The following is a 23,319-nucleotide window of genomic DNA, read 5'->3' on the forward strand; positions in this document are numbered from 1 at the left end:
TATATAGTTTCGTCTTTGAGATATTTAATTAAATCTTTTGTCGCGATATTTGCGTTATTTATTACGTGCGATCGAATCGCACCTACGCGAGTGTCAGTGTCAGTGTCGCAACAAAGCAGCCAAAAGCAGTGTGTTGAATTGAGAAATCAGAACGGAGGACGCGAGCAGCGATACATCATTCCAAGGTACGAAAAGTCATTCCTTACATAATGCTTTTGATTTTAACGGGCGCTTAATTATTGAGAAATACCCGAGTCGAAATTTCAGTCGATATTCATAGTTTGTCATTATTCGGCACATAATTATAGCTTCATTGATCTCTAAACGTTAATCTGTACCTGTATTTATTACATTTTTTTTTTTTTATATAAGAAACATTGATTCAAACATCTGACAATGGTCCATGAATATGAATCTGTAATTAATTATGTTCTCAATTAAAAATTTTAAATAATTCACAACTCTCTATGAATATCGGTATTGAAATATAATGAAATCTGATTTCACAAGTGCTGATTTTTCCGTCTAATAATGCTTCTTGGCTCACGATTGCCAAGAATTTGCTTGTTTATATTTTCCAACGCTTTTCTTCTGGCTTTGTTCTTGTATTTCTTGGCTTTGTACAGAATCTAAATTTGAATCTCTAAACAGCATTATTGGACACGTAATTGTTATTTATTTCTTCACAGCTTCATATCAGTTCTTTTAAGAACTACAAATCTCATCAAAACTTCCATTAATATCTTATCTGAGTGATGATTTAAAATGATTACGTGATTTTTCCTAGGCGTGTTTTATTTTTCAATAACTACATGTAGATTTCTTTTCTCTTTATTGCTATTTTATGTGAAGAATTTTGAAGAATAGAATATAAAATATATCTAATTTATATTTTTCATGAGTTCAAAACAATATACTAGTTTAAGTAAATCAAAAGGAATTTAACATTTTATCACGAAAATTTTCCGGACAGACCACTTAAGAGGTTAGAAAAAAAGAAAAGAAAAAAAGAAAAGGAAAAATTTAGGAAGAGATGAGATTGAGTCTAGTTTTTTTATCTATTTACCCACATACCAATTCTTATTAAATAATTCAACTTTCGCTTATTAATATATAAATTTCGTCAATCAATATATAAATGAATTTCGTTTGAGTATAGCCACACTTCAATTGCCAATCGCGTATATTGACTAGTTAATATATTAACTGTATGATAGTGTCACCCCTCGCTCATTGTCAATTATAGTATATTTATAACAATGAAGTATCGAGCAATAATCGAGTGGTCGTGACAATTTGTTTTTAGTCTCCTTGAAAAATATCTTTTGGAGACTCTCACGGAAGCCTCACAATATGAGTTACTACCATAATTTCTCTAACTGTTTCCATTCCCTGAACACACAGGAAAACGTAAGCAATAAAACTTAAGCAGTAAAAAAATTGACCAATCGATTATTCTTAAACCGTAAGAAGAATCATCGACTGTGGTTGATCAATTCGCTTAAGTTTTAATACTTATGTCTTTCTGTGTGTTCCTGGCCTTACTCTGTGCGAAAAGGAGCAATGGGAAAAGCATGGATTTTGTCAAATAATTAATTGATCTGCACCGTTCGATGGCCGAGAATTGTTACCTTTTCTGCACAAATAATATATGTTTTTTGAGATTTTTCGGCTGAACGGTGCAAACATCGTGAATGGCAATTGGCTAGTGGTTGTTCGTATGCATCGAATGCATCCGTGCGCGCAGCCTTTTCGATATTTCCCCCGGAAATGCATTGAGTTCGATAGCGACTCTAAGATCCTCGACCTAAGGTAAGTGCTAAGGTAAATGGTGAGGATGCTGCTCGTATATTTTGATTACGTTCTTGATTACAAAATCGCCGAATAACGTCACAAGAGTGATCTTACACCGAGAAACAAATGTTTTTTTAACTATAATCACATAGAGAAATAACTATTACAAATAATTATCAAGGAATTTTTTCTAATAACTTCTACTTTAACGTTAGTGATAATAGATTTATATACATGTCACTACAATTTTCGTGTTAGAACAACCAAATTTTTTAGTTAAAGCCAAAAATAACTATAATTTTAGTTGGATCAACAATTTTTCTCTCATGTATGTTGAATATTCCATGATTTGTTGATTATTCCAGAATTCACGATGATTCCCTTATTCGTATCTGATTCTTCGCGCGTGTTTTTTTTTCTACCCGTGACATTTCCGATGCGTATTGTTTCCTCGTTCAAATGTAACCACACTTCGCTTATTTCTAATCGCGTGTGTACATTTATTAATTAATATATTAATACGTAATTAATTAATTCAAAGAGCTCAATAACTAAGGATTCTTATCTCTGTCAAAGTTAACGTAAACGTTGTATATTTTTGGAAATATTTTAACCGGGCAGAGCGATTATATCGCGAATGGCAATGAGCGAATGTTGATTTTGTGCATTCGATGCATTCGGCCACTTAACTTTTCCACAGAGTGTAATGCATTGGTTAGGAAGCGGATAACGGTGACTTAAAAACGGTTTTTATCGTGTTTCTCTACATGGAGAGAATATTTTCAATGTAAATTGTTTTCAATTATACGTTTCTAGTAGTTCAAGGATAGACTGTTCTTAGTAAGGAACATAGTAAATTTCGCGAGGTATATAGAAAATTTTCTAATAGCACATTTCAATATACTGTTTGTTTTTTAAATTAATAAAATTTAAATATAAAAATCCATACATATGAAATAAAAGGACACCCAATTATTGCGGAATGTTGATTTCTTCGCGCAGTTGCAAAATTCTATATAGTGGTTTTTACTATAAAATTATCTCCATGTATAGACTTTGTTATCTTGTTCGAAAACGTCGAGAACATAAAATTTTCATCATTGAATCTCGGCTGTTCCGGGCACACAGTCTCTATGAATGAAATTTTATTAAAATATATCGAGATAAAAAAATCAAACATTAAATAATTGCAAAATAATTTAAATAATCAAAACTAAATGAAAGTCCTGATATTAAATAATTCTTGAACGAATGCTTCTTCAAACGTCAAGTTTTCAACGTGGAGAAAACAACAGCAAGCAGATATTAGCATCCAGGTAAGTCAATAATTTATACATTTCGCGATTCTTCATTGACTCTTCAAGTTCGACGAAATTTGCAGGATCAATATAGAATCAAAATTTCGACTCGGGTCCTCAACGACCTATAAGTTCGACGGCATTCGCAGACTTAACGTAGAATCAGAATTTGGATTTAGAAATTATTAGCGCAACACAAAACTCGTTCTAGGAGAACTTTGTTATTTAATCACTTCACAATAAGTACCGTGCGATCAAATCCACGCGAAAGAACAAACTAAAGTAACGCGACATGAAACATGTGCTTCCTTGGTTTTTCCCTTCATAGATAATTGAACGCGATATCCGCAATACATGACTATTTCTGTGCACCGTCTCGATACCGGATAATGTCTCCGGACGACAATAATGTATTGTTCACAATGACTACAATACCGTCACATATAGAGAGAACAATCACGGTTGCATTAACGTGACATGTTTAATTAAATAAGATTCAGTTGAACAGAATTTCTCTGGTTATTATAATAAAATATTCCAGAACATTTAAATATATCTAACAACGATCAGAGATTTGGTTATTGTTAATCCAGCTATAATATCCAAGTGTTTTCTTATTATGACTTTTTATTATGACAATATAGTTAACTACAAAGCACGAACGTGACATGTTTTTTAATTATAATTAGGTTAATTTTTTTCGCGCGTATCGTGTATTTTCCTATTAAAGAAATAGACGCGTCTGCTCACGTGTCCCACAAGAGGTTTTTGTTTTTTTCCCGCACGAAGTCGAAAGTCCAAAGTGACGCTAAATAACGCAGGCTCATTCTCGACTTGTTGCGCCGGCGAGGGAAAGTCGGTTTCCTTCGGAAATGTCGAAGCGGTCGATCCGCGAAACGTGTCGACAAACTTCTTCGTCTAATGCCGGCAATTTATACAGTAATATCGAGGAAATGATAAGGTGCGTAACACTCTCGGCGAGCAGAAAGGAAACCGTATGCCGTATGGCTCTGCGCGTAAGCTTTCTCCTGATCAATCATCCTTCCGACCCAATCCACGTAATCCATTGTCTTCGTTCTCGCAAGACGCTTCTTCTTCCGCGAAAGAGAAAAAACCTGCGCTTCTACTAAAAAAAAAAGAAAAAACAATCAGGTCTGTCCCAGAGAATAACGGATTAACGGATATGTTTTTGAGCCCGTATTAGCATTTTGCTCACCAATTATTTCTAGCCAAAATGTGGAGCCGGCTATTTTTCCGCAATTAAATATAAAATGAAATTATCTAAATAAACTTCAATATACTTTAATTACACATCATGTATTGAAATGAGACTTATTATATATTTAATAATTTTTTCGAATACGGTATAGCACTTATCTATGTGCAGTGATACACGACAAATTTTGCAAACATATCGAGTTTCGCTGCGCTTCCCTTTGGAAGAGCATATACCTTAGTGGAATTTTTTTCTAACCAGTCGCTATTTTTTCTAAAATATGGTCTTTCGATTTTCCTGAAACCTCAAAGGTGAATCTTTATACGAAGCAAACACGTTAACTCGTGATCGGTCAACAACATTCAGGCATGAAAATACAAATATACTTGTCAGTGTTTATAGTCATTACTTAAAATTTGTCTCAAGTGAAATACTCAGATTTCAATTTAGAGCTTTCAAGTTAGATAAGAGTTTCTCAGTTGAACCACGACTACAAATATAAATGTCACACCCATCATAATTCAACTGAAGAATTTCAGTTTGATTCTGAGTAAAAATCTAAGTATGAGGCAAGTTTTTAACAACTATTAATATATATCTTGATCTCTTACGCGGCATTTTCATTCCGAGAGTGTCGCAACCATTAAAGTGCTTCTTTTCAATAAGAGCCATTTAACCAAACGCGTTTGTTTTATCAGCATCCGTACAATACACCCATGTATGCGAACGGATGCGAGATTATACGCGTAGTCGATAATGGTCACGCGTTAATGACGCACGGAAGCGGAATGACCGTTGCCACTTTCTAAATCTCGGGATCCAAACAGAAAAACGATACACATGCACTTAAGGTGAACGTACTTTGATGTCAAGCCTGTGTTTGCAGCGTTTGAGAAATTCGCAAATGTAACGCAAATCTTGAGGTGAAGGTGTAATTAGAAAATAACAAATGAAAAGTATAATTAGATAACGACGGTCCATACAGAGGTTGTCATTAAACACGCGCGCTATATGTAATTTTGAGCATTTATTTTTGCTCGTGTTAAGCGTGTGCTAAGAGGACAGAATAAGGTAAGAAAACATATTAAGGCCGGAAGCCATAGAAACGCAACGAAGCCTTTAACGTTCGTCGAGCGCGATCGCCATCAGCAATTATGTCATATGGTTGCGAACATCGTCGCGATGTTACATGAGATTCGGGATGACCTTTGTATTATCCTAAATAAATCTCGTGTCGCTCCAAGTGCTCCGATTCTCAACGAAGTAACCATATAATAGAAAAATATATATTCAAGTAACTGTTATTTGTTTCAAGTATGAAATACTCTTTCGATACGATATGAAATACGAATTTCGTAATTTATATATTTGCAAATTTTCGTTAGGGAGAGAGAGAAAGAGAGGATAAAATATTTCTTTAAAATATATTCTGAATTAATAAATTTAGTATCGCAATCCGAGAATATTAATTAAATATTAAATTAAATTAAAAGAAAAATTTGATTTGCTACACAGAGTTTGACTTTGATAAAATTTTAGGATATTCTTTAGGAAAAAGAAAATTGTTTTTTTTAAGTACATGATAATGAGCTTTTTTTATACTGAGGAAAAAATACATGAAAATTTATTTGTGGAATATAAAATTTATTCTTAGATATAAATTTTATATTCTACAAATAAACCTTTAAATACTTTTTCTCAGTGTAAAATTTGTAATAAGTATAGATATAAGTGTTTTTTTTTTTTTCGACAAAGTTTTATGTAATATTCTTGTAAGGAAGACAAATTCTCTTGAAACATGATAATGAGCATTTCTTAAACTTGTCAGGAGTATATTTGCAGACTATTAATCAAGAAAATTCTTTGTTTGAAAGTAGCCATTATTTAAAGGAAAAAATGTAAATTGAGTAATCGTTTCTCTCAGCAGCATAATGATATTTTTTCTGTATGCACAACGTTAGAGTCACATAGAATAACTGTCCATATTACTATGCCTGTTAATGTACCTTTGTATTATATTTATATAAGTCATAAAAAACTAACACAAATAAATAGAAAAAGTGTTTTCTATTAAATTTAATATTTGAACTTAATTTTAAAAAATACTTCTATTTATTTATGCTAGTTTTCTTTTTATACCTTATTTAATTAGAAAGCCACATTGATAGAAATAGGCATAGTAATAGGGACAATTACCTTAGCTGAAAGTCAATGCGAAAGACGAAAATGGCATTCGCAGCGACATGTTGGATCGCCATGGGAACGTGAGAACGTTTTTCATGGCCAAAGGGCGTCCGCCGAAAACTGAAAGTGGTTTCGGGCAAGATCGGGGAACGTTAGACCGGTCCTAGAAGCGACGCGTTATTTTCCTCGGGGCCACGGCCACGGAGAGGCTCGATTGGCCATTAACATTCCACGGCCGCGTAGCTCGCGATTTTGTCGGCCAGATTTGCATGAGGTTCCGCGGGGACTCACCCTCCGTGCCGGAGCCGGCGTGTGCACCAGAATAAACGGCGATAAGCTTAGGCACGTTGATGCCTATTTTACTGGTTTAGTAACCCGAGTCTCTCTCCGACACGCGCACACACCGATTGTCCCGTTGAGCCAAACATCGTATTTTTATTCGATTAATCGCCGCGCCGGGCCGCCGGTTTGTTTTTTATGTCCCGTTTTATCGACTTTCCACGTAAGACGCCGGCTCGCGCGCTCACCACAATCGAGCAGGTAAACACCGCACACCTTCGCGATATAAGCCGCGCTGAATTACCATCGCGGAATGTTAATGGCTTTAAATGGCGCACCAGCCAGCTAAGCTCGAGTCGATTCCTCGAAATTTTCTTCGCATATTTGCACTCTCGCAACATGCGCTCGTCGTGAAAATCGTTCCACTAGAAGATTCCAATTACAGATAGCCGGGGTCTAATTTGATCCAGCGAGAGAGTAGCCTTAAACGAAAGCCAACGAAAGTTGAGAGATCTCGTTGTTCGCCGTACTATTTACACGTTCCCAAATCAACCTCCGTGTGGTCGAGCACTTCATTTTTCGTTATACCGTAACTACTCGCGATTTATGTGCGCAAGAATACTTACAGCGTTTGCTCGCAATCGTCGAAGAGTATTCACAGTAGGCCGCCGTATTTTATTAATCGGGCACTTTTCTAATCGGTGGCACGCGTAGTGCACGACGACGCACGTGCGATAAACGTGACGTACGGCTCGCAGTTTTTCAATAAATGACAGCTGGCGAAGTATGCCTGCTCCGCGTCGCAATCACGGAAGGCACGCGCGACAGATAACGCGAGTGTCAACGTGCAATCGAGTGATTTTCGTCGCCTGCATTCAATAAAACGCGAAACGTATCTCTCGGCGCGTACAACGCGTGAATGGGAGGCAAACGTCGTGCGACGTGCAGCAGCCGGAAAAGTTTCAGCACATTGTGCAATCCCGCGCGAGATTCTGCAAATCTCGTATTTTTAGATCGGCACGATATATAGCGCCCATGAAACAGCTCGCCGCCGTTCTGTGACGTCACGTACAATTTTTCAGCGCTGAAGAGTCTATTTGTACCGGTATAATAATACCTGCTGAGGAGATGCGTGTATTCTCGCAGCAGTAATTGACGTTGTTGAATTGCAATTTTAAATCTCAGTTTTACAACCTGCGACACATTTTTCATTTACACACGAGGAGAAAAGATCGGTTGAATCAACGTGAACGAGTCAAACACGTTTTGGTTGAAACAGAATTTCTGGTTACCGTGAACTAATTTATCCCATTGATGCTTAATAATCTGAATATAGTTTAAAGTAATATAAAATATTTTTCCAGTAAAAGAATATCAATTTCCTTAAATCCCTAGATTTTCATAAAAGTAATTATTTTTTTCTTTTTACTTAAATAAGAGAATTTAGATGTAAACAAATATATTACTAGTACCTAGTAAATAAATATTTTCTTATTTCCTGGGTATTTTTTCTCTCACAAAGAGTGTATGATATAAGAAACATTCGAGTGATTCCAATAACTTTGTAGCTAAACTTGCATAACATTTTTAAGCAAACATAATAATTTCGTTCACGATTCTGTATGGTTCAAAGTTAGAAAAATTTTATTATAATTTTTAATGCAATACTTTGTCCATGTACTCAGTGGCAAAGAAGCACATCCTTCTCAACGGACCATTTTGAAAGTACGACGAAAATAATTCTTTAATCCCTCGCGCTCGGTGCCAATAATAAGTACCGATTAGTAGCGCATAGCGGGCAGACTCTATTAGCGATATTAGCATAATAGTCGGCGATAAACTAACGCGCCAATGCAGATAAGACGTAAGGTCGAGCCGTTTCGAGTAGTTTTCAAGCGGCTGCTACTCGCGGGCCGCTGCTATTCGACGACGAACGCCTCTTCTAAGGTGTGCTCGCAAACCTCATATTCCACCCACGCGAGTCCAAGCACACGTCCCGCAAAGCGGACGTTGTGTCAGGCCGCGCGGCTCGAAGAGACACACACGAGTGTGCGGATGAGACGCGTCAGTCGCACCACCAGGTGAATTCCCGCTCAGGTCGTGACACTCCGCCAACGCATCGACGCAAGTCCGGCACGAGAGAAACGATATCCGTTATCGACGACGTGCGTTTCATCGAGGAATGTCAAGGCTCACACCGCGAAACCTTAGATAACGCTTCGCGGAATGCGAGAGGTGCGCGAAACGCCGATATATCGGCGCAAACAAATGTATCGCTCGGGGAAGTGAGTGACGTGACGACAGGCGATTGTCATCCACGAACGGATATGATTAGATCGGCTCTTCGGCACCTTTGCCCGAAAAGAACTTGACGCGAAAGAGGAAAGAAAGAACGGCCAGTCACGGCTCGTTTACGTGGAAAAACCAACGGTCGTGTAACGAGCGCGGCAATTAGTCACCGCAGAAAATGTCGGCGCAGTAAGTTTAACGGTGATCGTCTCGCGACTCTAATAATCCGCGTCGAATTTATCATCGCGTAAAGGAACGCGCAGTGGGCCGCCACTGGCCGCAACTGGTTTGCTTTCCATTAAAATGGATTCAATGCACGCGCTAATATCGAGGCCCGATAATTATGCATTAAAGTAACGGGTCAGAGGAGTGCACGGCCATGCCGGGACGACCGGTGAAAGGGTTTTAAAATATCCAAGTGGTTAATGGATGCTCGCTTGCTCGCTATCGCGAACATTTCGCGCGACGCGTCGCGTCGCGCACTCAAACCCGGTGCATAAATTTAGGTGCACATCCCGACGCTGCGAATGCAATGGAGCACATTCTCGCGTCAAACGCGTGGTAAACTCACGCGCACGAGCGCATCGCATCAGTAAGGACAAGTGAAAATTGTTTAAAAATCGCTACAGACTTAATTTTTACCTGATCGAATCTTTTTTTAAATTAATCATTAATAAATTTACTAATTTTTTTAATCATTAATAAATTTCAAAGAAAACTGTGGAATTCGATTTTTAAAAATAAGGTCGTCTAAAATTTATAACTGGTAAAAAAATAATGAAATTTTTTTTATGGACAATATAATTAAAGTTTCTTTATTTATAAAAAAAATATGGTAATTTCAGCAATGTAAAATTTTTAAGCTGTTTGTTTTTTTTTTTTAAACCAGGGTAGATGAATTAATCCTTTTATAACATGGCGATTCAATTCCCCCCTTCCCCCTTTCATATTTATGAAATAAATATATTCTCTCTGCATTAAATTAATTGATAAATTTACATCCTACAATAATGCAAATTATTGTTGTACTGATGCAATATAATTTTACTAAAAGTAAATAATTATAAATATATAATTAATAATTTAAAAATAATATAAATTTATTACAAGTAAAAACTCAGATTTTCGTATTATATTTAACGTGACATATTGTTCGGGACAAATTTTGATGATTCCTTTAGTATTTCTTTTGCATTTTTCTTCGTCATTTTATGACAAATGTGAATTGAAACCTGATCGGTCATAAGGGAATTGGCGATCTGATATACTTAAGACTGCTGTATAAAGTTTATGTACGTTAGCCTATCGGGGTAGAGAGACTCTCGCTCGGGTCGAGGTGCGCTCGCCAACGCAAATACCCGAGGGAGCTTTGCGCAAGAGGCGAGATCGGCTCCCATCTAAATACCACGTCGGCTAGGCCGGCGTGTGGGTGCACCTTAAAGGAGATCGCGTCCGATTCTCCAGCGGTGGAGGAAGGTGCACGTAGGTAGGCTCTGGAGATGCGCCGCTCGAGATGCTGCGCGCGTCTTGACGGCAGTTGCGCGATTTATTCGCAACGCGCACGTTCTGAATAACGCGGACGCACCTATCTGCGAAGCGCGGCCCGACGGAAATAATGCGTCTCGACTCGCGTCCATTCAACGACGCCGAGATGGATCCGCGGAGTTGCCGGCGCATCTCCTCGAGCGGCGACGAGATGCAAACGGCTATTCAACGCGGTGCAATGCGATGCAACGCGCAGCGTTCGCTCTTTCACGTCGCGGAATACGATCGCGGAAGCGACGCATTGGCGACGATATTTCATCGCGGAACGAATCGCGCTCTGTCGCAAACGCTTACTCCGTGAGATACACCATCGCGCTTTTCACATCCGAAACTGGTGAGAAAGCCCTCTCTTTTACTGTCGTACTTACGTATCTGCGGCGAGTTATTATAAATCAAGCATCCTGCAAAACGAGTTCTAAGTGCTCACGTCGATCGTAATTCATTAATAATTACTACTTGCCACGCAGATTGCGGAAAAATGACGTCGCGAGCGTCTACGGCGGAAGACGTCGAGAAAGGATTTTACTTTATCGGGATCATAATTAGAGGTGTTTAACGAAACAAAATTGAAATCAGCTGCACAAATTAAGCACTGATGAGACTTTTATTATTGACACTAAAATTGCTCGACGATCTATTTCTATCAAGCGGTTAAAACGACAGGATTTTGAAAAAAGAAATACATATATAATGCAAGGGAAAAGATGTGTATTTACTTCTTTTGATTTTATTCTACGTCAATTGAAAATATAAAATGCACTATGATAAATTTCAGTAATTTTTCCGAGAAATTATGAACTCGTTGATTGCTTTGATATTAAAGATCTGATGTTAAAGGAAAAGCCAACAATCCAAGATAATCGATGGAATAATCCATAAATAAAGATAACGCCAATCTCGAAATATTATTTATATGTAATCATCTATTATAGAACCATTTTCTACACAAATAAAATACACCGTGATAAGTTTGAGTGATTTTTATAAGAAATTGTGAAACCCCGTCAATTCTTTTATTGCTTTGGCAGTTATAATCTAAAATGTATATTTGCTTCTCCTAATTCTACGCCAATTAACAATATGAAATGCACCATGGTAAATTTGAATAATTTTTCTAATAAAATTACAATCCTGTTATTTTCATTGCTTTGGTAGTTCTAGTGTCAAAGAAAAAACCAATAATAAAAAATAACCGATGGAATAAACCTGTAGAAGCAACGCCAATTCCAAGACAATTTGCACACTCTGTCACAGAGTGACATTTTCAACACAAAGTCATTCGCGGATGATTCTCCCCTATCAACTCATTCATCAACGCGCGATAACGAGCGCATTCGATAGCCTCTGCGGATATCATCTCCTCAGGATAACCTCTCTTATCACGATAATGATAGACCATTAGCGTGCTCGAGAAAATTTCTCAAAAATTCCACTCACGTTCAATCTGGGCACTGATGCGGATCTGCCGTTGATCCTTCTTCTTCTCAATATCCTCGCGCGCTCGCGGTCCCTCCTGGTACACCTGTCGTCTTGCCGCGGCACCAGGCCGCTCTGGGGTGCCTCATCGAGCGATCGCACCCCGAGCAACACGCAAGCCCCGTCCTCGCGGACACCCGCCACGGCGCAATTCCGCATCCCATCGGCGGCCGGTTCGCTCGCGCACTGAGACAGGTCCTCCGTGGACTTGGAAGCCGTCCTCGCGTTCAGCCGATGCCTCTTCCGTTCGATCACGAAGGAAGAGGCCCTGGCGCGTCGCTCGACCTGCGGCGGAGTCGCGCGCCTGGCGATCAGCTGCTCGGTCTTGGTCGCGAAATCCTGCTGCTCGCGGGTCCTGCTCGACCGCGACTCGGCCCTCGGGCGGTACCTGGTGGTCACCTGTACGCCGTCAGCGAGCCGACAATCCGACGGGGACGCGCTCCGCGCGGAGTTTCTGAGGCGAGCGTGTTCTTTGGTATCCTTCGTCCTCTCGTCGAGTCCGCCCTGCTTCTCTCGCGAGCTTTTCTCTTTGGTTCTCGTGGAGTCATCCGTGGCGGGCTGTTCGCCGGTTCCGGGCGCGGAAACGCTCCTCCTCAGAACGCGTCCTCCTTGCTTGGAGGACGCCTGGGCCGACCGCGTCAACGTGTCGCGGTACTGCGGGTTCACCACCGTCGTGTGTCCCTCGTCGTCGTCCTCCAGAGTGCTCCGGCGATCGGCGAACGCGCTGTTCGAGTAGGTCGCTAAGGTCGCCGTTTTCGACCCGTCGGTGCCCCGTCGGTTCAGAACGAAACTGGCGCTTCTACGGGACGCCTTGAGCGCGTGCACGTCATGAAGGGCCCGCGAGGAGGGGCCCTTCCAGGACTGATTCTTGCGGAACTCCCGCGGCTTCCCCGACGGCTCGTCGACTTTCTTCAGGATGCCCGGCGGCGTCACGCGCTTGTCGATCCCCGACGCGTCGGGAACGTCACCAGCCTTCCCGTCGTCCTTCGCGTTCTCGTTGCTGTCGTCGAGCGTCTCCGACAACAGCGACGTGCCGCGTGTTCCGTCGACGTCGACGCACTGACGAACGGAGATCAGGCGGCAACCGCCGCCGTCCCCACTATCCTCCTCGCTGATATACATCCGAAATAACTAGGCGTCGCGCGTCATCGCCGCGCCACGACGACGCGACGCTCTACCGCGAAAGGGAGCGACTTACTCCGATCAGGAAAGTCACGGGCGAGTCTCTCATAGTGTCCACCCTCCGCGCCAAGCGGACAGGTGGACGCGGTCGAGCTCGCGACCGGCCCGAGTTGCAGGTTCGCTTGTCGTCGTTTGGCGCGCGATCAGTCCGCGTCGTGGCTTGGAATATGCCTCAAGTGCCGCGTGAAATCCGCGCCGCTTGAGATAATTATTACTTACGACGGACTTTCGGGAAATGTCACGTCGTACACTCTTGCCCGATGCGGAGGCTCGCGCGAACGTCACGTGTTATTAATCAACGTCTCGACGCGTCGTCCGGTTTCGGCCGGACGTTTGAATGATCTTCCGTGCAATTAGCCGGGAGAAAAGCGTATCTCTCGACCCGCTGTCATTGCCGTTGCTGCGTAACGGCTCGACTTGGTGGATGCGTAACGCACCAAGTGACTGGAACGGTAAGTTCTATGCTAGTCACGACTAGCCGCGACTAGCCGCTCTTCCCCGACGAGCGATCAGCGAATCGGCTCCTTTATCTCCGTTCCTTCTCGTCAGCGCTGAGATTTCACTTTTACCGTTACCACTCCGATCGCTGAACACCGAGGATCACGGAATCAGGGAAAGAGGGCCGCTTGGACCGTCCGGCGACACTATCGTTTCCTGCGAAACCAGGATATCCCGCCTTCGCGGATGCCTGAATACATTTCGCCGGGCTTTCGGAATCTCGTCCGTTATATCCGCGCGCGCACCGGTCAGTCGGATTGTTCCCGCGTCCGCGTTCTCACGACGTGATCCTCTCCACGCTGGCATTCGCGTGGCCGAGCTATTCCGCCGAAGAGTGACACAAGTGAGGCTTCCTCACAGATCGCACGATGACGTTCCCCGTGTCTTCTGATGAGCGGACGAACACGTGACGACTTGGAGGGTTCCCCGCGACGCGGACCTCGAGGGTCCGGAGTCGAGGACCGAAAAGGTCCGACGTGTTTTGAATCTTGCCTCGCTGCGGAGCGGAAACCGCATACTTGGCGCGGCGTGCTTCGATCGGTACAGCCGCGCGTCCGCCGCGGAATCGTCGCTTCGCGCGACTGAACGAAACGGAGCGGCGCTTCTGATACGGTTACGATAGAATTCCGAGTTTAATGGAACTGGAGGCTCGGCAAATCGCCGTTGCGAAAGCCGGCTCGGCAAGCGTCACGCGATCGGTCCTCGAGAGCAGCGAATATCGCGCACGCGCCACCAGGCAGCAAAAGATCGAGGGAGACGGCGCGTGCTGCGCGTAATTGTATTACCGTAATTAGCGCTTGTTAGAGCTCTCTCGCGCGACGCCGTCTGGCGCAACGCCGGCGCTCCGTCGCAGCCGGTCGGATCGCAATGTTGCACACGGAGCGCGCCGCTGCAACGTGTCTTGCAAATGAAGCCACTCGTGAGCCCGCGAATCAATTACTCGCGCGCGCTCGAGAGCGAGACAAGCACGATCTGAGAAGCGGAGAAATCCCTTCGCGGCGTGGCGCACAATTTTCACAAACACGACGAGCTCGGTGCCGGCAACCGACGTCGACCTCGAGCCCGCCAGAGGATACTTCCCACTTTGTCCATTGCGACGTTTGTTTCTTTTTTTTTCTTTTGGCTATTTCTTATTACTCTTCCCACTTGCTCCTTCAGGACCTCGCGATTTCGCCAATCAACACTCAGGCCCGTGACGACGTTTCCTCATTAAACTCTTCCTTTCCTTTTGCAATTTTCCCTCGCACACGTATCTTCGCACGTCGATTCCCACGTGGTGCAAGGAACGCATCGACGTCACCACAGCAACTTGGTATAGGTCAAACACACGCGAGCGGAAAAAGAGACGTACAGGCGTCGAGCGCTGTTGGCCTACTGCGCCGGCACCTAATCCCATACAGCCGGTGCGGTGTACGCGATACGGCACACCGCGTGTACACGCACACAGTTGCGAGGGAGCGCGCACACGGCTACGTGACGGACGACGAACGGCGAACGCGGCGACGAACACACGCGAACGTCCATGCCATTCCGTTCCATTCGAGCCGCGTCTAAACTCTCACCGGTTCGGATCTCCCGCCGCGCTCTCCACGCTGCGCTGCCTCCACCGTGGCTCTCCCTCGTGGCGTGCGCGCGCGCGCGCTCTGCCCATGTGTGCGCTCGCGAGAGCGCATATCGACGCTCCGCCGACGTCCTCCGATCGCGGGGACCGATTGCCGGCGCACTTGCGCGGCCTGGAATGCCTTTTCCTTTCGGAAACCAGCTCGGCCCGCGGACCGGTTACCGCCGCGATACCGCGCGCGCGCGCGCACGCACGGACGGGAATTGTTGGGAATTATCGAAAATTGATACTAGATCCAAGAGGGCGATCGTCGGTCGGTACTGCGGCGCTGTTGAACGCGCGGGGGAGTCGTGCGAAAGTATCGCTCGTCGGGGCCATGTCTTGAGAAAATGTGGGTGTTTAGAGCGCCGCGCCTTTTCGGGCCCCGTGGTGAGATTCTTAATTCGGTCCCACCGTCAAAACTGTGTCCCGTCCTCGTTGCCTGACATTCGCCGTGACGCAACGACAGAAAAATTCGCGGACCAGCGCTTTCGTTCATTCCGCGACGCGTTGTTGGACTTGAAATTAAGTTCCTCTGTTGTGCTGAGGAAAAACACTCGAAAATGCATATCTGTGGCACATCAAGTTTATTTTTGTTGAGAAGCAAAGCTCATTTCGCTGAATGAAGCTTAAGGTAAAAGTACTAGTATTCGGATATAATCCTGGACACTCTTTGTTTTGATCTTTAAATAGAAATATTTAAACTTTTAACGTAAAATATATGTATAGGTATTGAGTAGCACACATTCCATGTTGGAATGCTTAAATATTCGTAATACTTAAAGACCAAAACAATAAGAATGTTTAGAATTAGGTACATGTCCGGGGAAATCAGTATTTTTACCTTACTTCTGCGAATAAACTTTATATTCCACAACAAAATTTTTAAATATCTTTTTCTCAATGTGGAATTGGAGATATTATAAATGCGCTAATTGGCTATTAACATTCTATGTTAATGTAAAATTTATTCCTCACTCTGTCCGCTTTACAGAAGTCGTATATTGATTCAGAACAAATTAAAAAAAGTGTCATTATGCATTTCCCACGTTTCCTCCATTTTTATCGGAGTAATAAAATTAAGCAGATAAGATTAGCACAGAAAATAAGATATTGACACCTTTCAGGATCGTAAGATTTGCATTGAAAATTAATTGGCACAGAGTTTGCATAATTTTTCTGCAGTCGTGGCGCGGTTCTCGCTCACGCGCAATCGAGAGATTTCAATGCCGGTATCGAAGAAAGCGTCCCGCATGCTTCACTAATGGAGGCAGCTAGCTCGCTTTTGCGCAAACATGAACGAGTATAAAGGCGCCCTGCGCGGACATTATTTTCTATTCGCAAGTTCGTGTACAGCGTGAAGTTTCACTTGGAGGTGCGCATTGGCCGTCATTATTGGACCGTCACCTTCCTAGATGATTTTTCTTCTTGGTTAACCACATGTCACGGAGGGAGAGAGGGCGCCGTTGTGGTGCTCACAGTCCGTACGATTTATCGGGATATGCCTTCTCTTGATCTCTTTTCTTCGGGAAAATTTACTCGCGGTGGTCCCGTGGTGTCGGATTTCTCGACGTAATAACGACAGAGTCCATGGCGGAGACGAAAACGACAGCGTAATGGCTCCCAGGATATTTATATCGGCATGATATTAGAGATCTCGACCGCAAGAGATGTGCTTTATGGCCGAGATCAAGGTCGCAATTTTCATTTCTATTATTAGTCGTGGTACCGCCGCGGTGCAAGATGATACGCCTCTTTACGAGTATAATAAACAATTACTGCACGGATAAAAATACTGTTGAATCAGTGGAATTGGTCAACAGCGTATCGCAGTCGAAATTAGCGAAATCCTCTTATATATAGCCTGAAGAGCATTTTTCTAAAATTAAAAAGAAAATATTCTAAGCATAATATTATTTCTATACAGTGTTTCCTCCTCAGGAATCCTCTTCATTAAAAGAGGAACACTCTTTCAGTTTTTCGCTTAAAATATATGAGATTACAGAAAATAGTATCTTACAATTCCTTAGATTCTTTTTTTGAGCGTTACAATATTTAATCTTAGAAGAATTTTTTTTGAGGCTGTAGAAGAGCATTTCGCGAAAAATGGGATTATATTTTTTTCTAATAATATAAAAATAATATAATATAAAAATATTGACAAAGAGTTGCATTTCTTTTAAATCGATATATCCTTTAATGAAAAGAAATACGATTGAACTAAGTTCAGCACATATAATCATCCGCGTAGGACTTTGACCATCGTCTGAAAAATACTTTTCATTTTCGAAAACACTTCTCACGATACTGAAATGTCTATTTCGTTGCACGTGATGCACGTGATAATCGCCAATTTCAATCTTTAAGAGGCGCTATAAAGCGTTATGCGTTAGTACAAAGATAAATCTTTCGAAAGGACAATGTTGAAAGACGGAAAATGGGCGAATTTCTCAACATCTCCGGTTGGTATCGATGTAAGTCCGACAAGAGGATTCTTCTTCACACGTGTCGCTCTCCACACGGAGAGCCACGATAAATTTCCGCACGTGCCGGGTCCGTTTACGCACGTGCTGACGAGAATTCATTAATTGCTCGGCGCGGTCCGCCCATCCGCTTTGACACGTGATCCACGATGCTCTCTCTCCCCCCGGGGATCGCATACGTCACCGTTAATTATAACGCGCGCAAACACACCGACCGGTCCGCGCGGATAACGAGCTCGTGAGAAATAATCGCTAGTTCATAGCGTCGAGTTACCGTAAATTCAGCGATCATAATAATCGCTCGTCATTAGCTCGGTTGTTACCCGCCTCGTTATAATGCAAGGTATTAAAATAATTAGATGATTTTTTATGAATAATGAAGTACTTCGAGACGAGTTTTACGTCTTAATAAAATCGTGAAAAGTTTGTTAACCCGTTAACTTTCCCGACTTGGCATCATGGGTACTCGCTGCTTGCGATAGTTCGACAAAAGATTTCAAATAAACCACGACGAAATAACTGAAAAATTGAACTGTACATGGAAAAAACAATTCCATTGGTGCAATCGAATTTTCGGTTGCTCAGGGATTAGACGAAAACTCGGTTGTAGGAACAGAAAAATTCATTTATGAGGCTTCTGTATAGTCAATTGTTTTTAGTTGTCTCAACTGAGTTATAATGTCACTGAATGTTCAGACGAATATTTTCGGTTACGACAGCAGAAATATTAGTTTTTATAATATAGTTTTTATAGAGGTATCGCTTCTGACCACCTAATTTTCAGTTGGTTCCTATTCGGTTGCATCAAACGAGATTTTTTTCCGTGTAGTATACAGAGTAAAATATATTGCAGTAAGAATCACGTTAGGACTATAATTCATTACATAATGTTCTTTGTAGAGCTGGGCTGTACTGAAGTTGTAGCATAAATTACCGATAAATGACTTGGATAAGTGAGGATTTTATGCAACTTGCGAGTCACACTGAGGAAAAAATGTTTGATACATGTGACTATAATCATGTAGAGAAATAATTGCTATAAATTATGGTTCAGAAGACTGTTTCTTTTTTTAATTAAATTCTTCTACGTACAGAGAGAATTTTATAATAAAAGTTACCATAGGAATTTGTAACTTGGATTTTGTGAGAAATAGATTGATATTCTGCAGTAATTCCTTTCATTTCGCATATGCTACTTAAATTTTAGGACTTGAAATATATTATTGAAACGCTTACCATGTTTCTTAGCAAGACCAACTTTACTGATAGTTTATTCCTGGACTACTACAAACATGATAAAATTGAAAAGAATTCATATAAAAAAAAACTAGAATATTCTCTTCATGTAATGTTAATGATAATAACCTTATATGTGTATATTACTATTACCATTTTCATGTTAGAATAACCAAAAAATATAATTGAAAGTAACTACAATTTTAGTTGGATCAACTATTGTTTTAGTGATCATCATTTCTTCTCTAAGATTATACGATAAATAAGCTTCAGTCACACGATATTTCGCGAGACTCGCAACGTACGTAACGACGTACGTCACCGTTAATCTGAGCGCATTTTTCTCGGCGGATATCTGATCCCCGGTATTGGCAACTCACTGTCCACGGCTCGTTAATTTTCTCTCACGCCAGCCGGGAAAAAACGGTACCGGAGATCCGAACTGCCCGTTCTGCCCTTGAATCGATCACGTTGATTGGTGTGACGCGATGCAACGGGAATAAGAGGCTCCAGTAGGTATTTCAATGTCGAAGTCTGTGAATTATCGCGCGATACTCGATGCGGCGACAAAAAAGCAACTGATCCGCATTAATCGACCATTATCATCGGAACCATCTCACGTACGACGCACGTATATACCATCGTGTTGATGTTTTCGCGTGCGCATTATAACGGGCCTCATGTATGACCATTGACGTGCGTATATACGACACGCTTCGACAAATTCACGCCGGCGATATTGAGTTTCGCGTGCAAAAAGGGGGCAATCGTTGCTCACGAGAGAAAGGAAACAATACCGATTTCGCTAATGTGCATCGAGTCGCAATTTTCGCGCAAATATTAAGCCAAGCTTGTAGCTCCCGGCTGCCTTAGTCGACGTACATGCAATCACGTTTACGAGTTTAACGAAAATGTTGGATTCCAACATAATAGAGCTCATTTTACGCTGTTTTCTATGTGTTTGTATAGCACTGCAAATGCTTATATAGAGTGAAAGGACAAATGTCAATGTATGGTGAAGCACTCTGTTACACAAATTTTTTAATGAAAATATTCTTTTAATTTTTTAATTTTTAATTTTTTAATTTTTGATATTTAAAATTTTTATGTAATATGAAGTACTCCGTCATTCATTGACTTTTTTATCATTTTGCACTAAGCAATCACTAACAAGTAAATCTACCCAAAAGTTACACTCCGATTTCTTTCTAATTTGGCACAAATGTAATAATACAAAAAATATTTAGGTCATATTTTTTCATTTTGGTCCACTTTGAGTTTCACGGGTTTCACTTTGAATTTATAGCTTTTTAATGTTCTCACTCCTATTATCAACAAGTACAACAAAAAAATGCATAAGAAATAAAATTCCAACCGAAATATCTCAAATCTGTACTAAATTGGTCAAAAATGGTTTTTACGTATCGTTTCACTTTATATCTTTTAGGATTTTCTAAACTTTTTAGATTTTATTTCTGCATCCTATAATTTCTTTTCTTTTCACTACACTGAGAGAAAAATATCGGAAAAAAATTTATTCGATAAGTACTAATAAGATACTAATGTGTACTTAAATTTAAATTTTTAAGAAAATATATATAAATATGTATTTTCTTACACATAAATATATGTATATTTTCTTTTAATGTGTGTTTCTTGCATTTATATATTTTCTTACATATACATATACTTATATAAGTGTATTTTCTTATTTAAAAAATATTTTACATTAATACAAGTAAAAATATATTATTAGTACACACCGAATAAATATTTTACATTTCTGAACTTTCTTTCTCAATGCAACGATTGATATCAGATGCAGAATATACAGGAATACATCGCGTCGATAGTTTCTTCTCGCCGAGAGAACATCGCATGAAGTTTCCTTAATCTGTTAATGAGGCTCTCAAAAGCCGCGATTCTGTCGGCGGCGCGCAAGTCCGGATTATACGAGCCACTTTCATCGCAGCTATGCGCCATTGTGTGCACGCGCGAGCATTACATATTTGTTACGCGGATGTCGCATTATTTCTCTGCGAGCTAATGAACTGTCCTATCATCGAGTGTAGCCTCAACAACGTCCTTGAGCGAATCCATAAACGGCCGGCATTCTCATTACGACACCTCTTAGCCGCGAATATTCAATTAGACACGCGAACGCGGTTTGCATCGTTCGCGTTTCTAGATCGCGATTACCGATCTCACAATCGCTTTCTATGCGCGGATTATGTGATTGACCATTGATCTTGATTGTATCGTTAGAAAGGCCAGCGATTTGCTGTAAGAGGGATTTAAACGCGAAGGCGATCGAATCCTCCGTGAAAGATTGAGGTGATGTCTCTTAAGCCGTTCCGTGAATTAAAGACTTGTCTCTTTTTGAGTCCCTTGTGACTAGTAATGAATCGCATGCTGATCGATAGAGAAAATATTGAAAATATAAAACAACATCTGACAGATAACAAATCTGTAATAAAGAAGGACACCAAACCTCTATAGACATTTCGCCTAGATTTTTCGGAATGCTCATTTGGACTTGATTTTTGGATGTTCGTGCAGGTCTTGATGAGCAGTTTAAATATCTGTCACTTTTATTCTGCACAAATGAACCGTTCCAGGAATAACAAGCACTGAAAATATCCAAATCAGGTTATTTGTCTGATTTGGATACTTTCAATGCTTGTTATTCCTGGAACGGTTCATTTGTGCAGAATAAAAGTGACAGATATTTAAACTGCTCATCAAGACCTGCACGAACATCCAAAAATTAAGTCCAAACGAACATTCCGAAAAATTTAGACGAAACTTGGTGTCCTTCTTTATATAGATTTTGCAGTGAAACTAGTCAGAATCAGCGAGATATAAAATGGTAGAGTAAAATGGGAGTGTTTTCACTGAAAATCAGTGAATATTTACTGAATGTCAGAGAGATATTCTTTTTACTGAATCAAAAACATTTTTACTGACTCAGTTTATATGAAAGCCTCGAGGAATCTCGACGATCGATGCTCGCGTCGACGTAGAATCCGGCTTATGACAATCCATGAATAATAACGTCGCGTAAGGAGGATCCGAGAGTACAGTTACATTTTCCACTCATTTCTACGCGATACAGGTAGCGCACGTGCGTATTATGTACGTATGTCGCGCGATACGAGCGGCGGGTCACCCACTTCGTTTTTCATGAAGAGCACGTACGTGACGTGGCCCCCTGATCGTCTAAGTTCGAGATTCCCGAACTGGGAATAGATCGAGCTCGACTGGTGTTACGTCCACGAGAAAATATCGAGCCATGGTGAATCCGCGATTTATTTATTTGCGGTGCGACGTCGGAACACGCCCAAGTGTTCCGGAAATAATCACTTGTGCGTGACTGTGCCTAACGAGTATTTAAAGACTGGATAAACCGATTACCATCTGCTTAGGGGCGACATGCACAGGACATCGAGCTTGCGACTCACGTCTTCGCGCAGATATTTACTTAATATCTCTCGCGCGATCACGTAATTTTGCAGCAATTACTTAATGACACGTTTGCAAGCGACACACGTTATTAAGTCTAAAAGCGTGTTCTCTTCCTTCCTTTTGTTTTTGTAATTTTAATTTCGCTATGTTATAACGATGAGAACTACACGAGCTTACCCGGCGGCGTCGCTCATTCATATCGCGTGTGTCCGAGCTTCGAGAATGAGTTTACGGGATTCGCGTACGCGAAGCGAACGTCAGTCGGTCGCTGATTCAAGCTAAAGCGAATTTGTCCGCGGCGCGAAGGAGCATTTGACGAACGGGATCTGCTGAAACTATGCCGAGGTGTATCGCTTGATTAATGCGCGGCTACAACGACACGCGTTCTCACATTCTCCGCATGCGCGCGCGTATGCGTGCGTGCGTGAGCGCGTGTGTGAGAACAGCATGCGGGTTCACGCCTCGGCTCGGCACCGGGAAGGTGCGACAGAGACGGAGAAAGCGCGTTACGCATAGCTGATTACGCGCGTAGGTGCAACGGAAGGGAGAGAAGGAAAAGAGAGAGAGAGAGAGAGAGAGAAGATAATAAGACGCGGTGCACCTCGGGAGTTATGTAGGTTAATCGATGGTTCGAAGTGGAGCGAGACTCACCTCGCGCCGCCTCATAATTCACCGCGTCGAGGTGGCCCTAGAACGACCTTCGCCGGATGTCACACCTACTCCGATCCCTTCTCTCTCTCTCTCTCTCTCTCTCTCTCTCTCTCTCTCTCTCTC

The 23,319-nt window shown here is 41.8% G+C and overlaps 2 protein-coding genes across 2 annotated transcripts in view; one reads left to right on the forward strand and one right to left on the reverse strand.

Moving 5' to 3' along the window:
- The window catches only part of LOC116844005, a 493,975-nt gene that overhangs the window by 39,575 nt on the left and 431,081 nt on the right, over window positions 1–23,319 (reverse strand). The gene's annotated exons all lie outside the window — the stretch shown is intronic.
- Window positions 7–23,319, forward strand: part of LOC116844007 — a 112,059-nt gene continuing 88,746 nt past the window's right edge. The window contains exon 1 of the transcript XR_004377972.1: window positions 7–185. The gene's annotated coding sequence lies outside the window, so the exon portion shown is untranslated. The remainder of the gene's footprint in view (window positions 186–23,319) is intronic.

Source organism: Odontomachus brunneus, unplaced genomic scaffold, assembly GCF_010583005.1.
Source record: "Odontomachus brunneus isolate Ranch 3 - 2012 unplaced genomic scaffold, Obru_v1 Obru_scaffold_038, whole genome shotgun sequence".
Taxonomy (NCBI): domain Eukaryota; kingdom Metazoa; phylum Arthropoda; class Insecta; order Hymenoptera; family Formicidae; genus Odontomachus; species Odontomachus brunneus.